Below are 17,409 nucleotides of genomic sequence, written 5' to 3'. Positions count from 1 at the left end.
GGTTCTGCTCAGAATGACTGTCTCTGTTCCTCCAGAGGGACTGCGTCCATTTCTTTCAGTTGGACTGCAGTGAGTTCTATCTGAGGAACTCCTACCACTCCTCTCAGAGGACCTGTGCTGTTTTCCCTCAGTAGGACTTTCTCGTCTCACCTCAAGACACGGAGATAGGTTTTACCAAATGAACTGTACTGACACTTTCAGTCAGGTTCTGTTGGTTCTGCTCAGAATGACAGTCTCTGTTCCTCTCGATGGACTGCGTCCATTTCTTTCAGTTGGACTGCAGTGAGTTCTATCTGAGGAACTGCGACCACTCCTCTCAGAGGACCTGTGCTGTCTTCCCTCAGTCGGGCTGTGTCCTTTCACCTCCAAGAAACGGAGATAAGTTTTCCCACATGAACTGTACTGCCCCCTTTCAAATTGGTTCTGTTGGCTCTGCTCAGAATGACTGTGTCTGTTCCTCTCAGAGGGACTGCATCCATTTCTTTCAGACGGACTACAGTGAGTTCTATCTGAGGATATGCGACCACTCCTCTCTGAGTACCTGTGCTGTCTTCCCTCAATAGGGCTGTGTCCTCTCACCTCCAACACACGGAGATAGGTTTTCCCACATGAACTGTAGTGGCCCCTTTCAAATTGGTTCTGTTGGCTCTGCTCAGAATGACTGTCTCTAGTCCTCTCAGAGGGACTGCGTCCAATCTTTCAGAGGGACTATAGTGAGTTTTCTCTGAGGAACTGCGACCACTCCTCTCAGGGCCTCTGCTGTCTTCTCTCAATAGGGTTGTGTCCTCTCACACCAATTGTACTGGTCCCTTTCAGACTGGTTCTGTTGGTTCTCCTCAGAATGACTGTCTCTGTTTCTATCAGAGGGACCGCGTCCATGTCTTTCAGAGGGACTACAGTGAGTTCTATCTGTTAAACTGCGACCACTCCTCTCAGAGGACCTGTGCTGTCTTCCCTCAGTAGGGCGGTGTCCTCTCACCTCCAAGACACGGAGATAATTTTCCCACACGAATTGTTCTGGCCTCTTTCAAATTGGTTCAGTTGGCTCTTCTCAGAATGACTGTGTTTGTACCTCTCAGAGGGACTGCGTCCATTTCTTTCAGACGGACTACAGTGAGTTCTATCTGAGGACTGCGCCAACTCCTCTCTGAGGACCTGTGCTTTCTTCCCTCAGTAGGGCTGTGTCCTTTCACCTCCAACACCCGGAGATAGGCTTTCCCACATGAACTGTACTGGCCCGTTTCAAATTGGTTCTGTTGGCTCTGCTCAGAATGACTGTCTCTGTTCCGCTCAGAGGGACTGCGTCCAATCTTTCAGAGGGACTACAGTGAGTTCTCTCTGAGGAACTGCGACCACTCCTCTCAGAGGGCCTCTGCTGTCTTCTCTCAATAGGGTTCAGTCCTCTCACACCAACTGTACCAGTCCCTTTCAGACTGGTTCTGTTTATTCTGCCTCTGCTGTCTTCTCTCAATAGGGTTGTGTCCTCTCACACCAACTGTACCAGTCGCTTTCAGACTGGTTCTGTTGGTTCTGCTCAGAATGACTGTCTCTGTTTCTTTCAGAGGGACTGCGTCCATTTCTTTCAGAGGGACTACAGTGATTTCTATCTGAGGAACTGCGACCACTCCTCTCAGAGGACCTGTGCTGTCTTCCCTCAGTAGGGCTGTGTCCTCTCACCTCCAAGAAACGGAGATAGGTTTTCCCCAGTGAACTGTACTGGCCCATTTCAAATTGGTTCTGTAGGCTCTGCTCAGAATGACTGTGTGTGTTCCTCTCAAAGGGACTGCTACCATTTCTTTCAGACGGACTACAGTGAGATCTATCTGAGGAACTGCGACCATTCCTCTCAGAGGGCCTGTGCTGTCTTCTATCAATAGGGCTGTGTCCTCTCACTTCCAAGCGACTGAGATGGGTTTCCAAAACCAAATGTACTGGCCCTTTTCAGTCTGGTTCTGTTGGTTCTGCTCAGAATAACTATCTCTGTTCCTCTCAGTGGGACTGCCTCCATTTTTTTCAGAGGGAGTACAGTGAGTTCTATCTGTGAAACTGCGACCACTCCTCTCAGAGGACCTGTGCTGTCTTCTCTCAATAGGGCTGTGTCCTATCACCTCCATAAACGGAGATAGGTTTTCCTACATGAACTGTACTGGCCCCTTTCAAATTGGTTCTGTTGGCTCTGCTAAGAATGACTGTGTCTATTGCTCTCAGAGGGACTGTATCCATTTCTTTCAGAGGTACTACAGTGATTTCTCTCTGAGGAATGGCGACCTCTTCCCTCAGTAGGGCTGTGTCCTCCCACCTCAAAGACACGGAGATAAGTTTTCCCATATGAACTGTACTGGCCCGTTTCAAATTGGTTCTGTTGGCTCTGCTCAGAATGACTGTGTCTGTTCCTCTCAGAGGGACCGCGACCATTTCTTTCAGTTGGACTGCAGTGAGTTCTATCTGAGGAACTGCGACCACTCCTCTCAGAGGACCTGTTCTGTGTTCCCTAGGTAGGGCTGTGTCCTCCCACCTCAAAGACACGGAGATAAGTTTTCCCACTTGAACTGTACTGTCCCCTTTCAAATTGGTTCTGTTGGCTCTTCTCAGAATGACTGTTTCTGTACCTCTCAGAGGGACTGCGTCCTTTCTTTCAGATGGACTACAGTGAGTTCTATCTGAGGAATAGCGCCAACTCCTCTCTGAGGACCTGTGCTGTCTCCCCTCAGTAGGGCTGTGTCCTCTCACCTCCAACACACGGAGATAGGCTTTCCCACATGAACTGTACTGGCCCCTTTCAAATTGGTTCTGTTGGCTCTGCTCAGAATGACTGTCTCTGTTCCTCTCAGAGGGACTGCGTCGAATCTTTCAGAGGGACTACAGTGAGTTCTCTCTGAGGAACTGTGACCCCTCCTCTCAGAGGGCCTCTGCTGTCTTCTCTCAATAGGGTTGTGTCCTCTCACACCAATTATACTGGTCCCCTTCAGATTGGTTCTGTTGGTTCTGCTCAGAATGACAGTCTCTGTTTCTTTCAGATGGACTGCCTCCATTTCTTTCAGAGGGACTACAGTGAGTTCTCTCTGAGGAACTGCGACCACTCCTCTCAGAGGACCTGTGCTGTCTCCCCTAAATAGGGCTTGTCCTCCCACCTCCAAACACGGAGATAAGATTTCTCACATGAACTGTACTGGCCCCTTTCATATTGGTTCTATTGTCTATGCTCAAAATGACTATCTCTGTTCCTCTCAGTGGGACGGCGTCCATTTCCTTCAGAGGGACTACATGAGTTCTATCTGAGGAACTGCGACCACTCCTCTCAGAGGGACTGTGCTGTCTTCTCTCAATATGGCGGTATCTTCTCACCTCCTAGGGACTGAGATGGTATTTTCCACACCACTGTACATGCCCCTTTCAGACTGGTTCTGTTGGTTCTGCTCAGAATGACTATCTCTGTTCCTCTCAGTGGGACTGTGTCCGTTTCATTCAGAGGGACTACATGTGTTTTATCTGAGGAACTGCGACCACTCCTCTCAGAGGACCTGTGCTGTCTTCCCTCAGTAGGGCTGTGTCCTCTCACCTCCACGACATGGAGATAAGTTTTCCCACATGAACTGTACTGGCCCCTTTCAAATTGGTTCTGTTGGCTCTTCTCAAAATGACTGTGTCTGTATCTCTCGGAGGGACTGCGTCCATTTCTTTCAGACAGACTATAGTGAGTTCTACCTGAGGAATTGCGCCAACTCCTCTCAGAGGACCTGTGCTGTCTTCCCTCAGTAGTGCTGTGTCCTTTTACCTCCAACACACGGAGATAGGCTTTCCCACATGAACTGTACTGGCCCCTTTCAAATTGGTTCTGTTGGCTCTGCTCAGAATGACTGTGTCTGTTCCTCTCAGATGGACCGCATCCATTTTTTTCAGAGGGATTACAGTGAGTTCTCTCTGAGGAACTGCGACCACTCCTCTCAGAGGGCCTGTGCTGTCTTCCCTCAGTAGGGCTGTGTCCTCTCACCGCCACGACAGGGAGATAGGTTTTCCTACATGAACTGTACTGGCCCCTTTCAAATTGCTTCTGTTGGCTCTGCTCAGAATGACTGTCTCTGTTCCTCTCAGAGGGACCACATCCATTTCTTTCAGAGGGACTATAGTGATTTGTCTCTGAGGCACTGCAACCACTCCTCTCAGAGGGTCTGTGCTGTCTTCTCTCAATAGGGCTGTGTCCTCTCACTTCCAAGGCACTGAGATGGGTTTTCCCACACCATCTGTACTAGCCCTTTCAGACTGATTCTGTTGGTTCTGCTCAGAATGACTGTCTCTGTTTCTCTCAGAGGGACTGCGTCCATTTCTTTCAGAGGGACTATAGTGAGTTCTATCTGAGGAACTGCGACCACTCCTCTCAGTGGACCTGTGCTGTCTTCCCTCAGTAGAGCTGTGTCCTCTCACCTCCAAAACACCGAGATAAATTTTCCTACATGAACTGTACTGGCCCCTTTCAAATTGGTTCTCTTGGCTCTGCTCAGATTGACTGTCTCTTTTCCTCTCAGTGGGACTGCATCCATTTCTTTCAGGGGACTACAGTGAGTTCTATCTGAGGAACTGTGACCACTCCTCTCAGAGGACCTGTGCTGTCTTCCCTCAGTAGGGGTGTGTCCTCTCACCTCCAAGACAGGGAGATAGGTTTTCCCACATTTCTTCCTCAACCTCCTCTGTGCTTGCGCCTCAGGAGCCTGTTCTACCCTGTTGTGGCTGTAAGCAGGCAAAACATTCTCCTAAGGACAGCAGCTCCTCCGGATCATTATGCAGCAACTCCAGCCTGTCCCACCTTCCAGTCTTTTCTAAAGGAACAACCCGGCAAATCCGGAGCCATAGTTTACCGCCCAAACTAAGTAAATAAGCAACCAACTAGCAATCTCTCTTTTCCCTCTCTTTTTCCCTCCCACTTTCCCTCTTTCTAACCTCCCTTCTTCGGTCCTTTCCACCCTCCCTCTTACAAGTTCTACCACCTTTGGGGCATCTGGCTCTCTTGGTTGGTAGAGCATGCAATTCTTGATCTCTAGAGTTCCAATTCAATTCAAGTAGAGTTTACTTAAGACAAAAACAAAAACTTCCACCACCCAACCTCCTCCCAGAAACGACCTTCCCTGACCTTGCACATTCCAGATGTTGGAAGATCTGTTGAAGACTTCTCTCCATTGACCAGAATGCGTACTCCTGGGCCCATCCCATAGGGAGACCTGAAAATCTGGATACAAGAGTAGGTCAATGTCACTGAAGTGATATTAAAGTACTAGTAAGGAAACCAGTAAGAATAGTGACTTGACTTAGAAAAGGAACAGCTATCATTCTGAAGGAAGTAAAACAGTACTAGGTACCTTTCTCTTCACTCCTACAGAGCTTATCAGTAGAGTAAGCTGAAGAGAGGAGGAATAGATAGTGAAGGTCAACTCTACTCACTGTGTCCCATTAGCTTCGGAGCAGCTCATCCTAAGATTTTCTTCCCACTGGGAAGCTGGGAGCAGAGATAAAGAAGCTTTTAGCACCCTAATTGTTGATACCACCTCTACCTTGTTCCACCCCCTTGTTGTACACATAAGAAAACAAAAAGGTGAAACCATGCCTAGGGTCATTAAGTTAATTAGTGGTAGAGCTCAGACTTAACCCAGGGCTCAAGTTTTTATATTTTGAACTCTACTATGCTGCCTTCACCGTGGAGTAGATGAAGCTGTTGGAAAGAGCAGGAACAATCATGCGAGTAGGGAGTTGGAGTAGGGGAACCAAAGTTCATAACACATATTTTTTTCCCCCAAAGGATTCTATCCAGTGCCTATGACAGGGGAAAAAGTTATTGGAACTTCCTGCACCAAACATTAAACTCACCCAATTTCTTTCCTGATACTTTGAGTTCTACACAAAAGGAAAATTAGGCAAGAAAGCATGGGGAAAGGAAGCATAGGAAGAATTATCAATCTGTTTACATCTCTTTGGAAGTTGCTCAAAAGAATCTAGCATCATTGGAGATGCTAGAAAGAATAAGCACATTTCTTTCATTTACATCATCTTTTTCCAATTCCCTCCCTCAACCTGTTATTAAAGTCTGGAGTCTTAAAGCAGACCCACAGTTGATTTGTCAGTAGCCTTGAGCTGAAGAATCAAGGATAGGATCTTTCTGACCTGTGAGTTTCTGCATCTTTTTGAATTTATGCTTCTTTGAAGTCTAGAGAGGCACAAAGAGAAAAGAATAAAATCAGAAAATGTTCTAGGTTAGAGAATCAAGAGCACATTTCCTCTTACAGACACAAATATTGATCCATTCGGTGTCCATAACCACAGCACAACTGGCACCCCATTCATGTATTCATTGATCATTTAATGAGTGCTTACTAAGTTCTAGGCAGTAGCTTGGGTGCTAGGACTACAAAGGTAAATATGACCCCTGTATTCTGGGAATTCACATTAATAGGGAAAACAGATGTCTAAACACCTAAGTTATAATACAGTGTGGTAAATATAGAGCACATAAACCACATGTAAATAAATATAGAACAGAAACATCTAAATATATTAATAAATAAATTTAAATTTATAGGTATATTAATAAATAAATATATAACAGAAATATAAGCGTCAGAGTATAAAAGGACAGGGATTCACTGCCTGGGAGAGATGGGAAAAGTTACTCCAGAAGTGGCCAATTGTACTGGAGTCTGAAAAATCAGCAGAAAGTTTTTAGGTGAAAAAAGAGCATTCCAGGCAAGTCCAAAGCAACATCCCCAAGAAGATTATAAAGTCATGAGTGTCAGGTGCACATTTGCTAAGACAAAAGCTGAAAATAGAAGTGGAAGCCAGATTTTGCCAAATGATGGAATTTTTATTTTATCCTTTAGGGCAGAATTTCCCGATCAGTAACATAAACTCCTGAGTTTTTTGCAAGCACGTTCCAAGTCACTTTAAAGGCAGAATTACATTTGTTACCATTTCAAATAAAACAATTTTTATTTCTCCCTTTTGAATCATGACATCAGTCTCGGAGAGTGTATTACAAGAGCCTACATAATATTCATAGTATTGCCAAAATGTTTTAGCTAAACAATGTTGAATAAAAGTGTTAAAAGCAAAAATTCTCCCAAGAATCCTGGTTCAACATAAGAAAGTAAATCAATGTGATACACCACATTAATAACACAAAGGGGAAAAAAACTGGACAATTATCTCAACTGGTGGAGAAAAAGGATTGCCAAAATCCAACACCTATTCATGATTTAATAAAAAAAATTAAAACACTTAACAAACTAGGGATAGAAGGGAATTTCCTCAATATAGTAAGGGGTATTAATGAAAAACCCATAGCTAATATCATTCTCAATAGTGAAAGCCTGACAGCTTTTCTTTTAAGGTAGTGAACAGTCAAGGATGCTCAATTTCACTACTTTTCTTTTCTTTTTTTTTTTTTTTACATATTTTATTTATTTTATTTGACAGAGACCACAAGTAGGCAGAGAGGCAGGCAGAGAGAGAGGGGAGGAAACCGGCTCCCCGCTGAGCAAAGAGCCCGATGCAAGGCTCGATCCCAGGACCCTGGGATCATGACCTGAGCCAAAGGCAGAGGCTTTAACCCACTGAGCCACCCAGGCACCCCTTCACTACTTTTCTTTAACATTGTGCTAGAAACTCCAACCAGAGCAATTAGGTAAGAAAAGTAAAACCATCCTTTCCTTTGAAGAGGAAAAGTTAAACAATCTCTATCTCTATTCACAGACGACATAATCTTATTTACAGGATATCATAAAGAATACACACGCACACACACACACACACACACACACACAGAAACCCAATTAGAACTAATAAATGAATTTAGCAAAGTTACAGAATGCAGTATCAACACACAAAAATCAGTTGTTGTTGTTGTTGTTGTTTTAAGTTGGCTGCATACTGGGCCCAATGGAGAGCTTGACCTCATGACCTAAGATCAAGATAAAGATCAATATCAAGACCTAAGCTGAGATCAAGAGTTGGATGCTTAGGGGTACCTAGGTGGTTCAGTCATCAAGCATCTGCCTTCTACTCAGGTCATGATCCCAGGGTCCTGGGATCAAGCCCCACATCTGGCTCCCTGCTCAGCTGGAAGCCTGCTTCTCCCTCTCCCACTCCCCCTGCTTGTGTTCCCTCTCTCACTGTCTCTCTCTCTCTGTCAAATAAATAAAATATTTTTAAAAATAAATAATTGAATTTAATTTTTTTTAAAAAGGTTGAAAATAGAAACCCTGCCTAAGTTTCCAGCCTGTCTCAAGAAGTTGGGATTTATCAGCCTCCAGAAATATATTAATATCAGCTAATTTTTCAATCTCCCCCCCAACTCTGTGTGTGTGTGTGTGTGTGTGTCTATGTGGTGTTATAATAACACATCTGGTGTTTGTCCCAGACTCCTGACACAGAGCTTCGAAAACACTGGGGGGGCACCTGGGTGGCTCAGTGGGTTAAAGCCTCTGCCTTCGGCTCAGGTCAATATCTCAGGGGTCCTGGGATCGAGCCCCGTATCGGGCTCTCTGCTCAGCAGGTTCCTCCACTCTCTCTGCCTACCTCTCTGCCTGCTTGTGATCTGTCTGTCTCTGTCAAGTAAATAAATAAAATCTATTAAAAAAAAAAAAAGCGGTTTGGTGAGACACTTGTCTGGTGCTTTGTTTAAAAAAAAAAAAACACTGGGAATTTCCTGAGTGATAGGAATGTCTTGGTTATGCTAATAAGGTAGAAAAGAAAAGTTACTTCTCCCTTTACTTTGGGAGGCTGAATTAACCTTGACTCTAGAATCTGATCAAGACATTATTAGAAAGGAAAACTCACAGGTCAGTCTCTTTCAAGGAAACAGACGCAAAATTCCTAAACTTAATATCGGCAAACGTGATCCAACAATATATAAAAAGGATCATGAACAGTGTCACAAACATGTTATATCTGTTTCAGGAATTCACAGTTGGTTTAATACTTTAAAAATTCATTGTATTTCAGCACTTTAATAGAATAAACAAGAAAAATCATATGAGCATCTCAATAGAGGCAGAAAAACTGCTTGATAAAATTCAACACCCATTCACGCTAAAATTCTTAGCAACCAGAAGTAAAAGGGAGCTTTCTTCATCTGCTAAACAATATTTACAAAAGCCACACAGCAAACATTATGCATAAATGGTGAGTTAAAGAAAACCTTCCTCTACATAAAGAAAGAAGATAAAAATCCCCACTATCTACTGAACACAGTACTGGGAATCTTACTCCATGCAACAAAGCAAGGAAAAGAAATAGAAGTCATAGGATTAGAAAAGAAGAAATAAAGTTATCATATGCAGACAATGGGACTGTGTAGGGAATCACAAAATGCCTTTGGAAAAGCATCTACCGATCCATTTTCAGGATTGATAAGCAAATTAAGCAAGATTTTTAGATAAAAGGTCAATATAGGAACCCCCCCTTATTTTTTTGAAAAGTCCAGTTAATTTTGAGGTATTTATTATTATTTTTTAAAGATTTTATTTATGGGTGCCTGGGTGGCTCAGTGGGTTAAGCCTCTGCCTTCAGCTCAGGTCATGATCTCAGGATCCTGGGATGGTGGCCCACATCAGGCTCTCTGCTCGGCAGGGAGCCTGCTTCTCCTCTTTCTCTCCCCTCTGCCTGCCTCTCTGCCTACTTGTGATCTCTGTCTGTCAAATAATTGAATAAAAAGAAATCCTTAAAGATTTTATTTATTTGAGATAGAGACAGTGAGAGAGAACATGAGAGGAGAGAAGATCAGAGGGAGAAGCAGACTCCCCATGGAGCTGGTAGCCTGATGCGGGACTCAATTCCGGAACTCCAGGATCCTGACCAGAGCCAAACGCAGTTGCTTAACCAACTGAGCCACCCAGGCACTCTATTTTGAAGTGTTGACATAATTTAGAAAATGACATTTTTTTTTTAAGATTTTTTTTTGAAATAATCTCTACATCCAGTGTGGGGCTCAAACTTACTATCCCAAGATCAAGAGTCACATGCTCTACTGACTGAGCCAGGCAGGTGCCCCTAGAAAATGGCATTTAAAAGACCAGACCTGGGTGGCTCAGTGTGTGAAAGCCTCTGCACCTGGGTGGCTCAGTGTGTTAAAGCCTCTGCCTTCGGCTCAGGTCATGATCCCAGGGTCCTGGGATCGAGCCCCGCATTGGGCTCTCTGCTCAGCGCGGACCCTGCTTCCCCCTCTCTCTCTGTCTGCCTCTCTGCCTACTTGTGATCTCTGTCTGCCAAATAAATAAATAAAATCTTTTAAAAAGTAATAATAATAATAAAATAAAATACCAGAATTGTGTCCTTCCTAATAATCATCATGACCTCTGAAATTGTCTCCCATCCCTCCAAAGTAATTCTGATAAGACTTAGATCCAACTTCCCCATTTAAAGAAATAGAGAAGAAAAATGGAACATATTAAATAACAACATGAGTATTTAATCAGTAAAATCTTGCATGCAAAACCCTAGAGGACAAATGATCCATTTCTTTAACATATAAATGGAAAGAATAAAAGAAAGATATGGAGGTAGGGAATCTACAAATTGTAAGGAAATTAAACACACCAACCAATCTCAATATGTGAACCTTATTTAGATCTTGAGTCAAACAGACTGTCAAAAATGATTTTTATCATTTATGATACATTTGGTATTTGAATACTGATGGATATTTGATGGTACTCAAAGATGATTGTTAAATTTTTAGGCATATAATGATACTGTGATTAAGTATTTTCTCTTAAAAGAGTCTTTACCTTTTAGAAACACGCATTTAATTAGGAATGAAATTATGTTACCTGACATTTGCCTTGTCAAAACAATGTGGGTTATGGAATCACAAAGATTCATTATGCACTTTTTAAAAAGATTTATTTATTTATTTATTTGACAGACAGAGATCACAAGTAGGCAGAGAGGCACGCGGGGGTCAGGGGGGTGGGGAGCAGGCTCACTGCTGAGCAGACAGCCCGATGCAAGGTTCGATCCCAGGACCCTGAGATCATGACCTGAGCCAAAGGCAGAGGCTTTAACCCACTGAGCTACCCAGGTGCCCTTGAGCCACCGTTTTTGCCTTCAGATGCCCAAGATGAAAAGCAACAGTTACTCCCATGGTTTAAGAACCTAACCATCTGGGCACTTGGGTGGGTCAGTTGGTTGAGTGTCTCTTGATTTGGGCTCGTGTCCTGATCTGAGAGTCATGGGATCAAGCCCCACATTGGGCTCCATGCTCAGTGGGAAACCGACTTGAGGTTTCTCTATCTCTCTCTCCCCCTCACTGCCCCTCCTCACTGCTTGCGCACACGCTCTCCCTAAATAAATAAAAATGACATCTTTGTTTTTTAAAAAAGGACATGACCTTCCACCATTTGGGATAAACTGCAAAAGCTCCAGAACTCCCATACAGTACAAAGGTTGGGGGAGGAAAAACGGACCCTGGGCTTTTTAGCCAACCTAGGTCATAGGAGGCTTAAAGCAGATTATACTCAATGTAGACAAGGAACTATATTTGCCCTTTCTTATATCTAAGTGTTCTGGAACAATGCACACCTGTTAAAGTCAATGAACTTTCATGCCTCACCTGTTACATGGGGGAAAGTGGGCATTCGTCTTTTCCTCTTAAAGATGTTAAAATGAACTTTCCAACTTTAAAAAACATGCTGCTTTAAAATGAAAATATTATATACCTAATGTCACTTATCATGTATTATGAAAAAGAGATAAAGCGATGTATAAATTCCCAAGGGGTTGACAAATTTTGACAACGAAAGTTTTCAGGGTCCAAACAGGCTGGGAAAAGCTGCTGCAGGTGGTGGGGTGCTGAGAGATTTTGTTTGTTGGTTTAGTCAGTTTTGGCGAGTGACACAGTCAGCCGTGGGAAGCTCTGTGCGTGTGGTTTCTCTTCCATAAAGCCAGGGCTATGTTCTATGCTCTAGGCTGGAAAAAGTTGGTAGGAGACCAGCCAGCATACCATAAATAGATGAAGTCCTAGTGAGGACAGTAATACTCAAGTGGGATTGCTGTGTTTGAGAGATGTTTATGAGAAGAAAAAACACTGAAAGGAACTTTGTGGCCAAATATGTTGATAACTAGATCTACCTCCAAGATCTAGAGTATAGGCTAATGCTGTCCAATAGAATTTTCTATGATGATGAAATATCCAAGATCTGCTCTGTCCAATGTGATAGCATCTAGCCACATGTGATACTTGAAACGTCCACAGTGCGAGTAAGGAACTGAATTTTAAATTGTATGTAATTTTGGTTAATTTAAATTTGAATGGCGCCACGTGGCCAGTGGATACCGGACTGGGTAGCACAGGTCTAGACAATTAATCTGAGCGGCAAGGTGAACATCTCTGCATAGATTTTACAAGCACTTCAAATGGTAGAGTTCATTTTCAGCCTCCTACCACACAACTTCTGCCTAATGTTTCCTATGTTGTTCAAAATGCCATCATCTTGTCCATCACCCAGGGTTAAAATTGAAAAGTCATGTATTCATTTCACAGACACCCAGGGAGCGCTTACTAAATGTCAGGGAACATTTTTCACCCAACTAGAACAATCATAAAATTTGTACAGAACTACAAAAGATCCCAAACTGCCAAAACAATCTTAGGGGAGGAAAAAAACACATCTGGAGGGGTCACAATCCCAGATTCCAAGGTATACTACTACAAAGCTTTAACAATCAAAATAGTATGGTACAACATGGATGGAACTAGAGCGTATCATGCTTAGCGAAATAAGTCAAGCAGAGAAAGACAACTATCATATGATCTCCCTGATATGAGGAAGTGGTGATGCAACATGGAGGCTTAAATGGGTAGAAGAATAAATGAAACAAGATGGGATTGGGAGGGAGACAAACCATAAGTGACTCTTAATCTCACAAAACAAACTGAGGGTTGCCGGGGGGAGGGGGTTTGGGAGAAGGGGGTGGGATTATGGACATTGGGGAGGGTATGTGATTTGGTGAGTGCTGTGAAGTGTGTAAACCTGGTGATTCACAGACCTGTACCCCTGGGGATAAAAATATATGTTTATAAAAAATAAAAAATTAAAAAAAAAAAAAAAAAAAGAACCTTTCCTTGGGGCGCCTGGGTGGCTCAGTGGGTTAAAGCCTCTGCTTTCAGCTCAGGTCATGATCCCAAGGTCCTGGGATCGAGCCCCACATTGGGCTCTCTGTTCAGCAGGGAGCCTGCTTCCTCCTCTCTCTGACTCCCCTCTGCCTACTTGTAATCTCTGTCTGTCAAATAAATAAATAAAATCTTAAAAAAAAAAATAGTATGGTACTGGCACAAAAACAGGCACACAGATCAATGGAACAGAATAGAAAGTCAGAAATAAACCCATGATGATATGGTCAATTAATCTTTGACAAAGGAGGAAATATGTGATGGGAAAAAGTCTCTTCAACAAATGGTTTTGAGAACACTGACCAGCTACATGCAAAAGGATGAGATTGGACCATTTTCTTACAACATACACAAAAATAAACTCAAAACAGGTAAAGGACCTCTATGTGTGACCTGAAACCATAAAAATCCTGGAAGAGAGCGCAGGGAGTAAGATCTCTGACATTGGCCACAGCAACATATTTCTAGATATGTCTCCTGAGGCAAGGGAAAGCAAAGCAGAAATAAACTGTTAGGACTACACCAAAACAAAAAGCTTCTGCACAGCACAGGAAGCAACCAACAAAACCAAACAACAACTTACTGAGTGGGAGAAGATATTTGCTAATGACATATCCGATAAAGGGTTAGTATCCAATAGAGAGAGAGAAATTACACAATTCAACACCCCAAAAACCAAGTAATCCAATTAGAAATGGGCCGAAGAGAGGTGCCTGGGTGGCTCAGTCAGCGAAGTGTCCGACTCTCTGTCTCAGCTCAGGTCGTGATCTCAGAATCATGAGATCAAACCCCACGTTGGGCTCCACACTCAGGGCTGAGTCTCCTTGAGATTCTCTCGCTCGCCTTCTGCCCATCCCCCACACTCGTGTTCTCTCTCTCTCTCTAAAATAAATAAGTAAAATAGTTTTAAAAATTTAAAATAGAATTATATTATCCAGTAATTGCATTATTGGATATTTACCCAGAAACTTTGAAAACACTAATTCAAAAGGATATAGTACCACTATGTATATAGCAGCATTATTTTTTTAAAAGATTTTATTTATTCAATTGACAGAGAGAGAATGGATGAGTGAGGCGGAGGGACAGAGGGAAAGAGAGAAGCAGACTCCCCCTGAGCAGGGAGCCTGACACGGGGCTTGATCCAGGACCCCAGATTCATAATCTGAGCCGAAGGCAGACACTTAACCAACTAAGCCACCCAGGTGTCCCCAGAGTAGCATTATTTACAAAAGCCAAATGATGGAAGGACTCCAAGTGTCCACTGACAGATGAATAAATAAAGAATATGTGATACACACACACACACAAACACACAATGGAATATTGTTCAGTCATAAAAATGAATGAAATCTTGAAAAAAATGAACGAAACCTTGTCAATTGCAACAACGTGCATGGATCTAGAGAATATAACGCGAGGTGAAATAAGCTGGTCAGAGGAAGACAAATTCCTCGTGATTTCACTCACATGTGGAATTTAAGAAACAAAACAAATGAACAAAGGAAAAACAAAGAGAGAAATCAAAAGAGAGACTCAAGTACAGAGAAGAAACATGGTTACCAGAGGTGGGGGGTGGGGGATGGGTGCACGGGATTAAGAGTACACTTATCTGGATAAGCACTGAGTGATGTATAGAATTGTTGATTTACTATATTGTACACCTGCAACTAATATAACACTGTATGTTAACTATACGGCAATTAAAATTATAAAATTATAAAATAATATACAAATTTCCTTTCTTTAAAAAAAAATGTGACAAGGCACCTGGGTGGCTCAGTGGTTTAAAGCCTCTGCCTTTGGCTCAGGTCATGATCTTAGGGTTCTGAGACCCAGCCCAGCATCGGGCTCTCTGCTCAGCAGGGAGCCTGCTTCCTCCTCTCTCTCTGCCTGCCTCTCTGCCTGCTTGTGATCTCTGTCTGCCAAATAAATAAATAAAATCTTAAAAAATAAGTAAATAAATAAAATCTTAAAATAAAAAAACCCTTGGACATAATTTTTTTTTTTTTAAGATTTATTTATATTTGAGAGAGAGAGAGCGTGGAGCAGGGGTACGGGAGGGAGAAAGGAGGAAGGGAGAGAGCCAGACTCCCTGCTGAGCAGAAGGCAGGTCACCAGGCTTGATCTCATAATCCTGAGATTATGACCTGAGCCTAAATCAAGAGTCACAGACCAACTGAGCCACCCAGGTGCCCCCTGACATCTTCCCATTGCATATAGAATGAATATATATATATGTACATATACATACATATATTTATGTATGTATGAACTCTTCAGCCTGGCATTGAAAGCCCTCTACAATGTCACCTCTGTCAATTTTCCAGATTTTTCTGTCACTGACTTCCCTATACTGCTACCTTCCAACCACATAGGTGTCCTCTCTTCAAACATATCCAACACTCTTCAGTTTCCCCCGCTTTTCCCCAATCCATTCCTTCCAACTGGAAAGTTGTCCCTACTGTCTTCCATCCACCCTATCCATGTCCAAAGCCCTTCCCTTCTTCTGAAGCACAATTCAATCCTGAGCTCCCCCAGAGGCATTTTCTAGATCCCCCTGCTTCAAAAGACTGCCTCCAACCCCTTCAGCACTATTTATACTTCTACTAACTCTTATCATTTTCTCTTTCATTATGTATATATCCATCTCTCCCCCCCAGGTTCGCCTAGAGCTCCTAGAGGGTGCGGTTGGGGTTTTATTTTCCCTCAATGTCTAGTGCACCACCATACATAATAGGAGCTCAAGGTTTGCTGAAATAAACTGAAAGGAACAGGACTGAGCATGATTGACACTTCTAGGAAGACATCCATAGGCACTGTCTCAACTCCCCTCTTCCCCCACCCAGTTCCTCCCCTGGCCCAAGAGGTAGGCGTTTCCAGTGCTTCAGAGGCAGGGACGGGGAGCAGTGGATTTCCAGGGAAGGTTGCATCACATACCTCTGAGGCTCTCTTGGCTGCCTCCTGTTCCCTGCTCTGTCTTCCAGAGAAGAGCAGCCAAAGCCTCCAAAGGAATAAACCAAGTAGTAGTAGAAGGCTGACACATGACGGAGGAGGTATGGCCAGCCGCCAAATCGGTGCCATTTCTCAACCCCCTGACTCTCTCAGCCAAACAATATTACCCCTCAAGGCTGTGACTCCATATGACAGCACAATGGTCATTGCAATGTCAACCTGACAGGGCCCAGCCAATGTGCGAGCTGCTTGGGTCTCTTCTCTGAGATGTGTCCATCAGAGGCCCCTTCCTGCAGCTGCCCATGGGCTCTGCCTTGGCAGCCAATGCTCAGGGAAGACCTCCTTTAGCATTCTACTAGGATTGGGTTGGCCAAGTTGGCATAGAGAGTATGGAGGGAAGATTTCAAAGGAGCAGCCCCTCCAAAGGGCTTATCTTGTCCTATAAGCATCTTCTCTGGAACCTTTCACTCTCTAGAGGTCCAGGTCTGCTGTCCTATGTTCCCAACCACAAATTAGAATACTGAGGCAAGTACATTTAGGAAACTTAGGCTATCGTAAGTACAGATACTCTCAGGAAATGTGATTATACATGGTTTCCTAACTCCAAAGATTGACACATTTCTTAGCTGCTATAGTATTGAAACAGAGATGAGATGTCACTTAGGGAAATTAAATGATCTTAGAGGATCACTCAGCTCTAAAATCCATAGTCTCATTTTCCAGAAGATTTATTATGTCATTACACCCAGAGTTATCTGAATTCTCTATGGTTAATTCCCTGTAAACAAAATTTACAAAGAATCAAATTATGCTGTAGTAAAAATGAATAAAATTGACCAGGTTTTTTTTTTTTTTCTTGTAGGAATGTTAATTGGAAGATCAATTAAATTAAATAGCTATTGAATAGCAGGCACTGTTTTTAAAAAAGACAATTATGGTATCCCACCTCACAGAATTTTCAACCCACTGGGGCAGCCAAAGTAATATTCTCAGGAAGCCCATCATCAAGGAAGTGGTTAAAAAACACATGATATGTCCAGATTATGAAAGACTTTGCAGTCACATAAAGATTATAAAGAATGATACTTGATAGGCTGAGCACACCTTCCGTGGCAGGTTACTAGTATATGCCAGCCTGGAGTTCTATGGTTAGGGGTGGAGGTACAGTTTTGGTTCGTAGAACACGTGTGTACAATTTGACAAACACTTTTAAAAAGGATTTTATTTATTTATTGACAGAGTGAGAGAGAGAGAGGAATCTCTAAGCGGGGGAGGGGCAAAGGTAGAGGGAGAAGCAGGCT

General features: G+C 43.1%; 1 long non-coding RNA gene across 2 annotated transcripts; it reads right to left on the bottom strand.

The window, feature by feature from the left end:
- Positions 1-4,553: 4,553 nt before the first annotated feature.
- Positions 4,554-16,237, bottom strand: LOC131807266 (uncharacterized). 2 transcript variants are annotated; one of them, XR_009344370.1, is made up of 5 exons: positions 16,094-16,237; positions 6,151-6,193; positions 5,434-5,488; positions 5,126-5,221; positions 4,554-4,725 (listed from the first exon to the last, which is right to left on the bottom strand). It is a non-coding gene; the product is annotated as an uncharacterized LOC131807266 (long non-coding RNA). The 2 variants fall into 2 exon arrangements; XR_009344369.1 differs by lacking the exon at positions 4,554-4,725 and having other exon boundaries at positions 5,048-5,221.
- Positions 16,238-17,409: the final 1,172 nt, after the last annotated feature.

The sequence above is a fragment of the Mustela lutreola genome, chromosome 9, assembly GCF_030435805.1.
Source record: "Mustela lutreola isolate mMusLut2 chromosome 9, mMusLut2.pri, whole genome shotgun sequence".
Lineage (NCBI taxonomy): Eukaryota > Metazoa > Chordata > Mammalia > Carnivora > Mustelidae > Mustela > Mustela lutreola.
This window is presented reverse-complemented; position numbering and strand designations above follow the sequence as displayed.